Source organism: Lissotriton vulgaris, chromosome 5 (genome assembly GCF_964263255.1).
Source record: "Lissotriton vulgaris chromosome 5, aLisVul1.2, whole genome shotgun sequence".
Taxonomy (NCBI): Eukaryota; Metazoa; Chordata; class Amphibia; order Caudata; family Salamandridae; genus Lissotriton; species Lissotriton vulgaris.
In genome coordinates this window covers 275,065,980-275,077,349 of record NC_141693.1, presented here as the reverse complement: position 1 = coordinate 275,077,349, position 11,370 = coordinate 275,065,980, and the positions used below count along the sequence as shown (strand labels likewise).

General features: G+C 41.5%; 1 protein-coding gene across 3 annotated transcripts in view; it reads left to right on the top strand.

Annotated features, from left to right (window-relative positions):
• The first annotated feature begins 10,010 nt into the window (after nucleotides 1-10,010).
• The window catches only part of H6PD (hexose-6-phosphate dehydrogenase/glucose 1-dehydrogenase), a 52,756-nt gene continuing 51,396 nt past the window's right edge, over nucleotides 10,011-11,370 (top strand). For 2 of the 3 annotated variants that reach the window (XM_086921396.1, XM_086921399.1), the window contains exon 1: nucleotides 10,011-10,135. The gene's annotated coding sequence lies outside the window, so the exon portion shown is untranslated. The remainder of the gene's footprint in view (nucleotides 10,136-11,370) is intronic. The other variant, XM_086921397.1, reaches the window with a different exon arrangement.

Below are 11,370 nucleotides of genomic sequence, written 5' to 3'. Positions count from 1 at the left end.
TGAGGCTCTGACAGCGCCGGGACACTCCTCGGAGTAGCCGTGCGCTATAGAAGCACCCCAATTAACATAACATAACATAACATCTAACATTCCAGGAACCTCTCAAGGTTAGTGTAAAATAGCATTGATACTTAACAAATGTATGTGATTAGGCTTTGTTAAAACACCCATACAATTATAAAAACCTTTAGTCTTTTTGTGTGTGTGTGTGTGTATATATATATATATATATCAGCATTAAGGGAGTTTACATCAACTAAACAGATAGATCAGTGGATTTTTTTACATGCTATGTTTATCAATTTCAAGGTGTCAACATGTTCTATTAGAGAGTTCCATATAAAGACATGTTGTCCAAATTAAAAAGATGTATTCGATATGTTTAATCTTATAATATTATCTTTATCATTTATGTAAATATTGTAAGTTATTGAGCTACAGCATGCAATTGGTAGTCTGTTGTTCATATCCATGAATATTGCATTGTTTATCCTTGCACTGGTGTTTGGTGGTCACTATTTAACAAGAAAGATTGCGGCAGCGTGTCATGTGATCAAGACTGCGCTTGAGTGGTCGAAACGCGTCATGCCAGGCACTGGCCTGGAGGAGACTAGGTGCTAATTTTTTGTTTTGGAAATAAAGCACTTCTATATTTAACAACAAACGCCTGGTGATCCATACATGTGAGGACTCTCACCAGGATATGCTGTCAGAGAGAGAGAGAGAGAGAGAGAGAGAGAGAGAGGGGGAGCGAGCAAGAGAGAGAGAGAGATAGATAGATAGATAGATAGAGCGAGACAGAGAGAGTGAGAGTGAGAGAGAGAGAGAGACAGAGAGAGAGAGTGAATAAATATGTGTGTGATGGAAAGGAATCAATACATTACTGTAACATAAGAAAGCAGTGCATTCTCATAGTGCATCATGGTAGATGTAGTGAAAACACATTAGCTTGAGGTTAAGTACAACACATGTATTTGCGGCTCCAAAACATATAAAACCCAACTTCACCATAGTCCAAACATTTATCATGCATGCATTTCCTAATAGATAACCATGCTCATAGAAGTGATGCGTCAGTAGCTGAGGAACATGAGGAAGCTCATATGCACCTTGATTAACTAATCGATCTTGACAGCCAGGACACGGCACCCCAAGCTGAATCTATGAGTCACAGAGCATGTAGTCGGTACAAGTAGTTTGTGGAAGAGGCACTCAGAGTGTGACCCAGGAACCTGTAATACGGCCAAGATAACTGCAGGGGAGATGTGGAACTCTCACTCACCATGTTGCCAATGCACAAGCCCAACAAAATCTGGGAATTTCCAATGGTGCTGAAAATGTTCAACTCTTTGGAGGATTGAAGGTATCAATGTTTAATGTGCAGCACCTGCAACAAAAATGAAATCAGGCTTGTCAATCAGAAACTGACAAACATGAAGAAAAGCATTACATTTGGTTTTTGAAAAACTAGCAATTACCATTACTGAAAATCAGATTGCCATGAATGAAAAACTAGATAGTTTGATAGATGTAATGAAGACTCTATGTATTGAATTAAATCAGGATAATGTGAGTCAAAGACATAGAGAACGTCAACAAACTGCACGTAATGATGGCTTAAATAAATTACTTTGCATACATGCATTACCAGACCTGACAATAAAGGTAGAATACGGTTTACTAACAACAAAGCATTTGGGTTATTATGTTAAAATGATTGAGCAAAAATGTAACTTACCCTGTACAATAATTATTAATTGCATTAGCATGTCGTACTCGGCCTTCTACTGCTCTTGAGTCACCATGTCGTAGAAGTGCTGGTGGTTCTTCGTCTTTCTCTTCTGACTCAGACATAGGAACTCCAATTCTTTTCAAGCGGCTATATTGTTTACAATTACACAGGTTTCTACAATTTCACAACTGGTTTCTGAGCAATATTGTAGGGCACCACCACTCTTATAGAGATATCGGAATCTACTTTTTAAAATCCAAAGGTATGCTCTGACACCTCTTGTTCTTCTATGTGCAACATTCTAACAATGCTCCCTCCCTGTAAAAGGGTTCATATAAGGAGTCTTATCCATTGGCATACGGTGTAAGTACGCCGGGTGTGAAATTTGAGAGTATGTTTTCATGCGTTTTTACATAGCGCGGACTTCACCCGAAGGTGTCAGACCACTTCTCAATAGGAAATGGTGCATTACAGGAGGAAAAAGTGACATGTGTGCAAGTAGAGGTACGGTATAATACTCCAATAATTGGAGGGCACTCAAACACAAGAACTAACGTTACGTAGGCGATGGGGGCACTGTGGAAGTATCAAAAGCAAACCCACTGAAAGCGGATCTGAAAGAGGGAAATAAATTACAGTTACGGTACCGGTAATCTGCCAAAAACATCAAATTTTCCTTAATGCATCCAGCAGCATATCCACCCTATTTATTGTTCTCAAGACACAGGGGAAATCATCTGGCTCCACCACAGGCTATGCTAATGAACAGAAGTAATTTCCACTGCAAACCACCATGCATATGAGTACGGTAACACAACTACCGTAATGTGGATAATGGCAAACCACCATGCATATGAGTACAGTACGTAACAATACTAATGTGGATAATGGCAATGTACAACACAGGGAAGTGGGGGGCACATCTGGTGAGGACATTCTATGATCCAATATGACAGCATTCACATTACATTTTGAATTGATTTTGGATGAAATGCCAAAGAAAGGATATCAAGTACCGCAAACCAAATATCAGAAAGAATGCTTTGGGTGCAAATCTTATGCACAATTCTCCAAATGGCTATGCAGGACTGCGTTGGAAGTGGGGGTAGTCTTATACGGCGAGTACAGCACAAAACCTACATTTTATCAAGAAAAGTAGGGGGTCGTCTTATACGCCGGGTCGTCTTATACGCCGGAAAATACGGTATGTGGGTTAAAAAAAGGTAATACTTAAAGAAAAATTACTCAATATACATCCATCTTCATAATCTCCTCTTTGTAACCTTGTATGTAAATGCCATTGTGTCTAAACATAAAGGAATCATGGGTGCTCCCTAGAAATCATGCTACAATATCTGTAATCACATTTTTGTGCCTCACACACCACTTGCATGTTTAAGGAATTAGTATTTTTCTGGTTGTGAAATAAATACTCAATAGCAGATGTTGGGGCTGCTTGGCACATATGTACCTTCTATGCAACCAATCACATGTGGAAAATTGACAATCATATAAAATTGCAATGATGTATTTAGTACTTCTTGTGCATTGCGAGGAAAGTAAATGTGAGCATTTATGTGCATTAACATAGCATCCAGAAATGGATGAAAAGATCGAAATGGAGCACTCTATGACACCCCATTAGCTGCAGCTATTACATCTTGGTACCTGCCTGAGGCTAGGAGTGGTTTCAGTGCAGCCTGTGGACTGTCTCTTATTCTTGTCCTCAGTGTTGATTTGTGGGCTGATTGTGTATTTGAATGTCTGTGTGGTTTGTGGTTTGACATTGGTGGTACTTGTGTGAGTGAGTAGCGATTGCGCTCTTTGTGTAAGAATGGCTAGCCTTAAGCGCGCTGTATTGGGTGTTCTGAGTGTATGACCTCCTTCTGCAAATGTCTGGAATTAGCTCAATGTGTTTTTGTTGTCGTCATTCTGTTATGCAATATGTCATTTAATTAATTGCATAGTAGAAATGAAATTATGTAACATTTGCTAAATAGCTGCACACTACCATTAAGTTGACAAAGTAAGAAACCATACATGTGTGCAAATTGCCACAATGCTAAAGATACAATTAGAATTCACATTCAATAGGAATAAAATAGGCCTATTAAAGACTGCTGATTTTAAGAGTTACAAAAGACAGTTTCATTATTTTGGATAACAGAGAAAAGATTGAAAGTAGGGATTTCCTTTCTTAATGCCTTTTTACATAGGCACATCTGTGATTCTGATGTTCAATAATAACTGTCCTTTAAAAAGTGGCGCAGAACTTTCATGTTTCAATTATGGCTTCTGTGCTTGGTGATATAAGTGAATACATTTTAAGGCAAAAGGGAAGGAATGAGGATTGCTTTTCATATGTGGAACCATCAAAAGGGTTAGTGATCAGTATAAAAAAAAAGGAATTTTGACTATATGAAAAAAAATAAATTCGTTTTTTGATCTCTATAATGCCTAATAATCATACTGTGAACTCCTAGCCTCAAAGATGAATTTAAGCAACGCTTTTACCGCAGTGGGGGAGACTAAAATGTAAAATTTCACTTTACCTAGGCATACAAACCTCATTTTTTAAGGCTGTACCTTATACATTTCTGATCCCCAATCTCTGGGATATGTAGAGGACACCCTGGGGATCCCTAATATGCCAAAACATTGTAGGTTATTCATTTTTAAGTGCCCCTAACACCAAAGTAGAATTTGGGAAAAATGTACCTTTTAAAAGCAGTTCTGCCACTCAGAGCAGTTCTCAAACTGATCTCTGGCTTCAGTAATGTACACATGTAAGTATAGAAGAAACAGCTGACCTCTATACTGCCAGACTACACACTGCACACAAATGAAACTAAGTATAAAAAACCAGCAGAAGTTATTATCCTACCTTTCAATTATTGGCAAACAGACGGAACAGGACTGCCTTTGAGCTGTGATTCTTCATAGTTGCTTTGCATTGGAAATTCCGCATGGCGTAGTCCTTCTCAGACAGGGGACAACAGGTTTAAGGATCAAATGCCAAAGTCTGTTTTTAGAACTGGCCAACCATAGCCACTGTGACAGTATGTGATTTCTTTATATTACTAAAAATATCCTGATTCTCACACTGTAGGGTAAAGCACTATAAGTAACGTTTCATATGCAGAGAATAGCTCTGCCCTGTATATAGCACTAATGCTTTTAGTTTGAAGATTACTGTGCAAGGGCTGAGATGAGGCAATGGGACTTAGTTGGCATTCCTTCGCCCTCATGTTACACTAGTACAATTGCTAAAGGAATTGGTGGTTGGTTAATAATGTTTTCTAGCTAGCTCAAATTGTTATTGACCTCCTACAGGTTTATTTGTTCCCAATTGCCACAAATAGGGGTTGATAGTGTCGACAGAAGTGAAACCTGTTTCAGGTTTCCTGCTGTCAAAATTGGGGAAGGAGGTTAGCTCCTCTGCAAATTAAAGGTAGGCAAATTTATGTTTTCTCTCTCTCTTTTTCTCACTCTCTTTTGAGCCTGTCTAAACTGTCTAGGAAACAGCCATAAAACATTTAATTGGCTATTCAGTGATACTGTTTTAAAATTGCTAGCCTTAATAAAATGAATAAATAAATATGCTATGTTACTGCCCATCCTGTCTGATGAAATTTTTAAAGGATGAGTAGTCTAGATTGCTGTTCCCTTATTTGTCCTTTAAGGGGAACTAGATGTGGGTAGTTTTTGTTCTAAAATTCTCAGGTGATAACACCATTATTGTTTATGTTATTTTCATGTTATATACAGCTTTGCAAGGGCATTGCTAGTTTTTTATTAGCTAGTCTGTGTAAATAAGCTGACAGTCCTTATTAGAGCTGATTTTGCATAGTTTGGATTGTGAAAAGTAGAATGCAGGAAAGACTCCCATGTGATCCTCAGCAAACATTTTTGAAAAGGAAACATTGTTTCATAGGAGTTTGTTTGTCACAACATGTTCAGCTGGAGACATTTATGTACCCACTATGTTGAAGTTTTTAAAGTTCTTTATGTAATAAGAATCCATGTTAAATTAGCAGTTTTAGATTTTCCTACTGCACCTATAACATGAGAGCATGGTCCTTTTTTTAAAATTAACATATTTTTATTGTTTTTGTGCAATAAACATACATGCATTGCAGATTTACGTAGCAACAGTTATTAAGCACATTTTATGACACTTGATTTGGCATCAATTACATAACAGCTCAATATAACAAACCTACAAATTTACATACAGGTCATAAGTAACCATACAACGTTACGTAGATACAGATAACGTAATAGCATGTTGTCAGAGCATTGTGCGTCTCTCACATACAAGTGTCTCTGTGTCAATCACAGCCAACTTATGCCGTTCAAATCTGCAATCGTATCTTTTTAGTCCGTGATTAATAATAACAACAAACCTTCCACCCTTCCCACCCCCTTGCAGCTCGGTCCACTTCCTGGCTAGTAACATATTCACATGTTCAAACCTTCCTCTGTGTGTGCATTACCACTATATTGCATTCTCCTCTCTACCCACCGTCGGGGATGAGAGAGCAGTCCTGACTTAATCTCTTGCAGGTGCTCTAGTTTCTAGGGAATTCAGGTAAGAGGCATCCCTACGTACTCAGAATGACAGTATATCTAGTGCAGTGTATTCCTCCATCATCATATTCCAAGCCATAGATATCGGTGTCTTATGTAAGCCCCTGTATTGCTCTCTTTGTAATTCGGCTCCTTCCGCCTTCCCCCATCTAACCATCTCTGTATGCCATTCCTATAGTGATGGAGCTCTAGGGGCCTTCCACCGTGTTGTAATGTTCCTTTTTGCCAATAGTAATGCAAGATTAGCAAACCTATGAGATGGGTTACCCTCCCTCCCACGGTGTCCCGAACCCAGTACGCAGTCTTTGAGTATTTGTGTGTCATCTGCATAGTTATAGCATGTGAGATGCAATTGATTGATCAGTGCTGGTAATTACTTCATGTAAATGTTGAAAAGTATGTGTGAGATGACAGAGCCTTGAGGGACCCCTTCTTTTGTGAAGTACGGTTTGGAAGAGAAGGGGGGTATGGATGACATTACTTCTGTTGTGAGGGTAGGATGTGATCCAGTCTAGAGCAGTCCTCATTATGCCACATTCGTAGAGTCTTTGTATTAGAGTGTCATGGTCAACCGTGCCAAAAGCAGCTGAGAGGTCCAAGAGAAGTAGCGCAGCAAACCTGTTCCGGTCAACTGTGTTCTTAAGGTCATCCCAGATGGCAAGAAGGGCAGATTCTGTGCCTCCTCCTGGGCGGAATCCTGTTTGGATGTCTGAAAATATGGAATTATTTTCACTGAATTGTGACATCTGAGTGTATGATGTTCTTTAAGTTTGCCCAGCAAAGGTCCATTTGTAATCGAGCTGTACTTGTCTGGGTTAAGCGGGTCAAGTTTTGTTTTCTTTAGTAATGGGTGTATGTATGCCTTTTTGAGATTTTCTGGAAATATTCCTGTACTTAACGAATTGTTGATGTTTCTTCTTACTGGTGTGGCAGCAGAGGTAGTTGGAAGAAATTTTCTTGAAGGTTTTTGGTGGACAGGGGTCAGAAGGGCTACCGGCAGGCCTGCTTGCTTTGACGAGGTCCATAAATTCATTGTGTGAAATTTGTTGGAAGGAATGGAAAGGCTGGAGTAGTGTACTCTTGGATTGTTGTTTTGTAGGTGAAGTTTGTCTTGTTTGGTGTTTGTTTTGAACCAGGTACGTTGTAGCTTTCTAATTTGCTGTTTTATCTCTTTTGGCTCTGTATTTCTCCACAATGTCTGTTTTCTTTTGTTCTGTTGTGTTGTTCTTAGTGGTATTAGGATATCAAAAGCTTCCTATAGCCACTCATATAGTTTTACTCCACTACACACAATTCCAAATATTTCCATACCACTCCACACACTCCACTCCTCTCCACACAGTTCCACTCCACTCTATACAATGCCACACAGTTCCACTCCAAGCCACACACAGTCACTCTACACAACACAATTCCACTCCATGCCACAACCCACGCATTCCGCGTCATGTTACACAATGCCTCTTCACTACGTACCACACAAAGCCATTTCACTCCACGCCACACAATTCGGCTCCATGCTACGGAATGCGAGTCCATGACACACAATGCCAGACTACTCCTCGTCACACAAGGGCACTCCACTCAAGTCCACTCCATGCCACTCCACTCTACTACTCCACTCCACACAATTCCACTCCACATATATCTACTCCAATCCTCTCCACACTGTTACTCCACTCCATGCCACACAGTGGAACTCTACTTCATGTCACACAATGCCACTCCACCCCTCTCAGTGCCACACAATGCTACTACACACACAGGGCTGGCTTTTAGCATGACCAAGCTGGGCCTAGACCGGAAATCTTCTGAGGGAAGCACGGACCTGTGTGCATTAAGTTAATGACTACAGCAGCACCCCTGTCGTCTTTCTCCAGCGTTGTACTTGTCCCTGCATGCTCGTTTCTGTCTAATTTACCAGTACGTTGCTTTAATTCTTCATTATAATACAGTGGTATATGTTTTTAGCACCCCATTACCCCATTCCTTACCTTCCCTTTTCCATCTCACCCCTGCTGACACACATCAATAAAACTATCATCAACGTGAGGCAGTGGTGGCTTAGGTGAGCTGGTGTAGATGAGGCGATGTCTGTGTTCAGGGTCCAGCCACTGCTCAGCCACGGACTGACCAGTGAACTTAAATGGGCCTCCCTGCTGCCTCATTTAATTTGTATTTAATTTGCTAGCATTAGCATGGGCTCCAAATTTCTATCCGCCTAGGGCATTATCGTAACAAAGGCCTGCTCTGTCTATACCACACAGTGCCACTTCACTCCTCAGCACACAGTGCCACTCCTTTCTACATCACCCCAATCAATTGTATTTATATGGCACTTACTACCCCTGCCAAGGAGTTAAAGTACTTTGCAGTATGCCACTCCACCAGTGCTTGAAATGGAAAAATAGAAGTGCAGGTACCCTGTACCGGAGCACCTGCTTGTTTCCGAGAAGTGCTGGTATTCTCCAAATGAAAATTTTACATCTATCTTGAGATGGGCAGGAGCTCTCCCACTCAGTAACAGACAGAACCAGCCCATTTGAAGCACTGGACTCCGCTCAATGCCATGCCACTCCACTCAATGCCACTCCACACAATGCTACTCCACACAGTGCTACTCCCAGGGTTGGATTGGTATTCAAAATCTGCCCGGGCACGCTAAAATAAAGTGGCCCACATTTGCATATTGCCTTTCTGCAAAACACTGCTTCGGCAAAATTTTATTAAAAAAATAAATACAATAGGGTAGCTGTGAAAAAAACACATGCATGGATTAGTTACACTGGTGAAACACACCTGAAAACAAGTGAGGCCTCTTTTGCTCAGGCCCCCGACCCCTGCTCAATATGCATACATAATGGGCCAGCCCAGCAGAGAAAGGGAGTAACACCTCTGCCGGGTGATAAAAAGGAGGTAATGGGCGCCCATCTGCCTCCAGAAAGGCCACTCAGGCACCCACTGGGCCGCTGGCTGCATCAAACAAGGCAAAAACCGCCCAAATCAGCCACTCAGGCTGCCCAAAAAAGCAGCCCCACAGCTGGAACTGGACACCGGCCCCTCGGGCATTGCCCGAGTGCCTGTGTTACCAATCCAACTCTGGCTACTCCGCTCAACCAAATATCACTTCAATTCACTCCTCAAAATGCCACTCTACGGCACACAATGCTGCACCACACAATGCTACTCCATTGCACCAAAGCCAACAGATCTTTCATAGGCGAGACCTATTGGCCTTGCAAATGCTTGTTTTTGGTGAATGTGCCTATAAAATGGCACTGCTGCTGCAGTTGTGTCATCGACCTTTATTTGATTTCCTCTTTAGGCATGCTGCACAGCATCGCTAAAAATAAGTGACAAAGCAAATAGTTCCCAAAAGCAAGACCTGTTGACTTTGCCAATGCTTTTCTTCTCTTTGCTGGTGAGTCTCGTGTCTTGCTTCCGTGGAGCTAATATTAGGGTTGTTTCCATGGAGCTCCTGATGCAGGCTCTCTTTCCGTTAAGTTGCGCTCTTGTCCCTTCTCTGTTTCCATTAGGTAACCACTCGGCTTTCATCTGATTCGCCAATTAATATGATTTGCGTGAACCGTGTCGGTTGTTTATCTGCCAGTAGGTGTTCGGTTTAAACCCCGCCTCTCTCCCTGTGCAGGCTCGACGGGAGGCTGTAGCGCTGGACTAGAAGCACAGTCAATGCTTTGTATTTAGGAAGTCCATAGAGAAGCACGTGAACGGTCAGTTATGACGTATGCGGAAAAGGGAGCTCGTGCTGGCTCAAAGACTTGCCAGCTGACAAGAGGGCTGTCAGGAGCCAGGGTAAGAGGGGAAGTGTGGAATTCGGGAGGGTGAGATAGTTGCTGGGATAGTATCAACATAGTGGTGTGAGGTGGGATGTAGCAGATAATGCGATTTGTATGTAGCTGGGTCTGTGAAAAGAGCTTCATGGATGTACTAATATGAAATACAGGGGATGGAGATTGTGGTGCAGCAGGTAAAGTGGCTGTAGTGTGGTTGGAGCGGTATTTGAGATATGGGCCGTGCTACAAGGAGTGTCCTGTAGGCCTGCATTTGTGTCACGTGCTGCAAGTGATGGATCATTATTTCGAGTCTAGCGCTTTACTTCAGCGAGAAATTGCTAGGGTCAGCTTTCCTGGAAATTGGGGTGCACAACAAAAATGAATGTGAAGCAGATTCGGAGTTGTTAAGTCGGGTGTAAGCCACGTTGAAACAGTTTGGAGTAAAACAAAAAAAAAGCGAGCGCATGTGTGTTAGGAGGTGGGGAAGAGTGCTGCATGTATAGTTAGTTATGGGGTTTTAAAAGTTGTGGTGCTTACCAGTTGGACGCATCTGTAGCACACTTTGGAGCATCAACACCAGCACTCTGTTCCAATGGCTGGGCTGCTTCTATCAGTCCTGCCACCTGTCGATAGCAGACTTCTTCTTTTCTCTTGTTCTTCATTGCCTCACTTGCTTGATAGCTGCTAAGACCTGCGCCTTTTAAAGTAACTCTGGATAGGTGCGAAGCTGGTGAGTATGACTGCAGCTGTTGCCAAGGACAGCTGGAAACAGTGATGAGAAACAAAACGCAAAAATGTTTATGTTGTAATGAAATAGTAAACACACATTGTATTGTAATTGCACTTATATAGCACTTACTACCCCTAATGAGGCGTCAAAGCGCTTTTTCGATGAGTAGCACGCTACTTGGGAACCCGTAAAAGATTAGTGGTGAATTAGTATGGTGAAATATGAATTTGAGTGTTGGATATGTTAGTCAGTTATTTGGATTGAGAAGGATAGTGGAGGCATAGAAGAGGGAAAAGGTTTGCATTTATATAGCGCTTTGATGAGGTGTTTAAGTGCTTTTTCGGCAAGCAGCATACCACTCTGGAACCCATAAAGGATTAGTGGTGAATTAGTCTAGTTGAAATATGAAATTAATTTGAGTGGTGATTTGTTAGTCTGTTATTTGGATTGAGAAGGATAGTGGAGGGATAAGGTTTGCATTTATATAGTGCTTGCTACCCCTGTTGAGGTGTTGAAGCTCATTT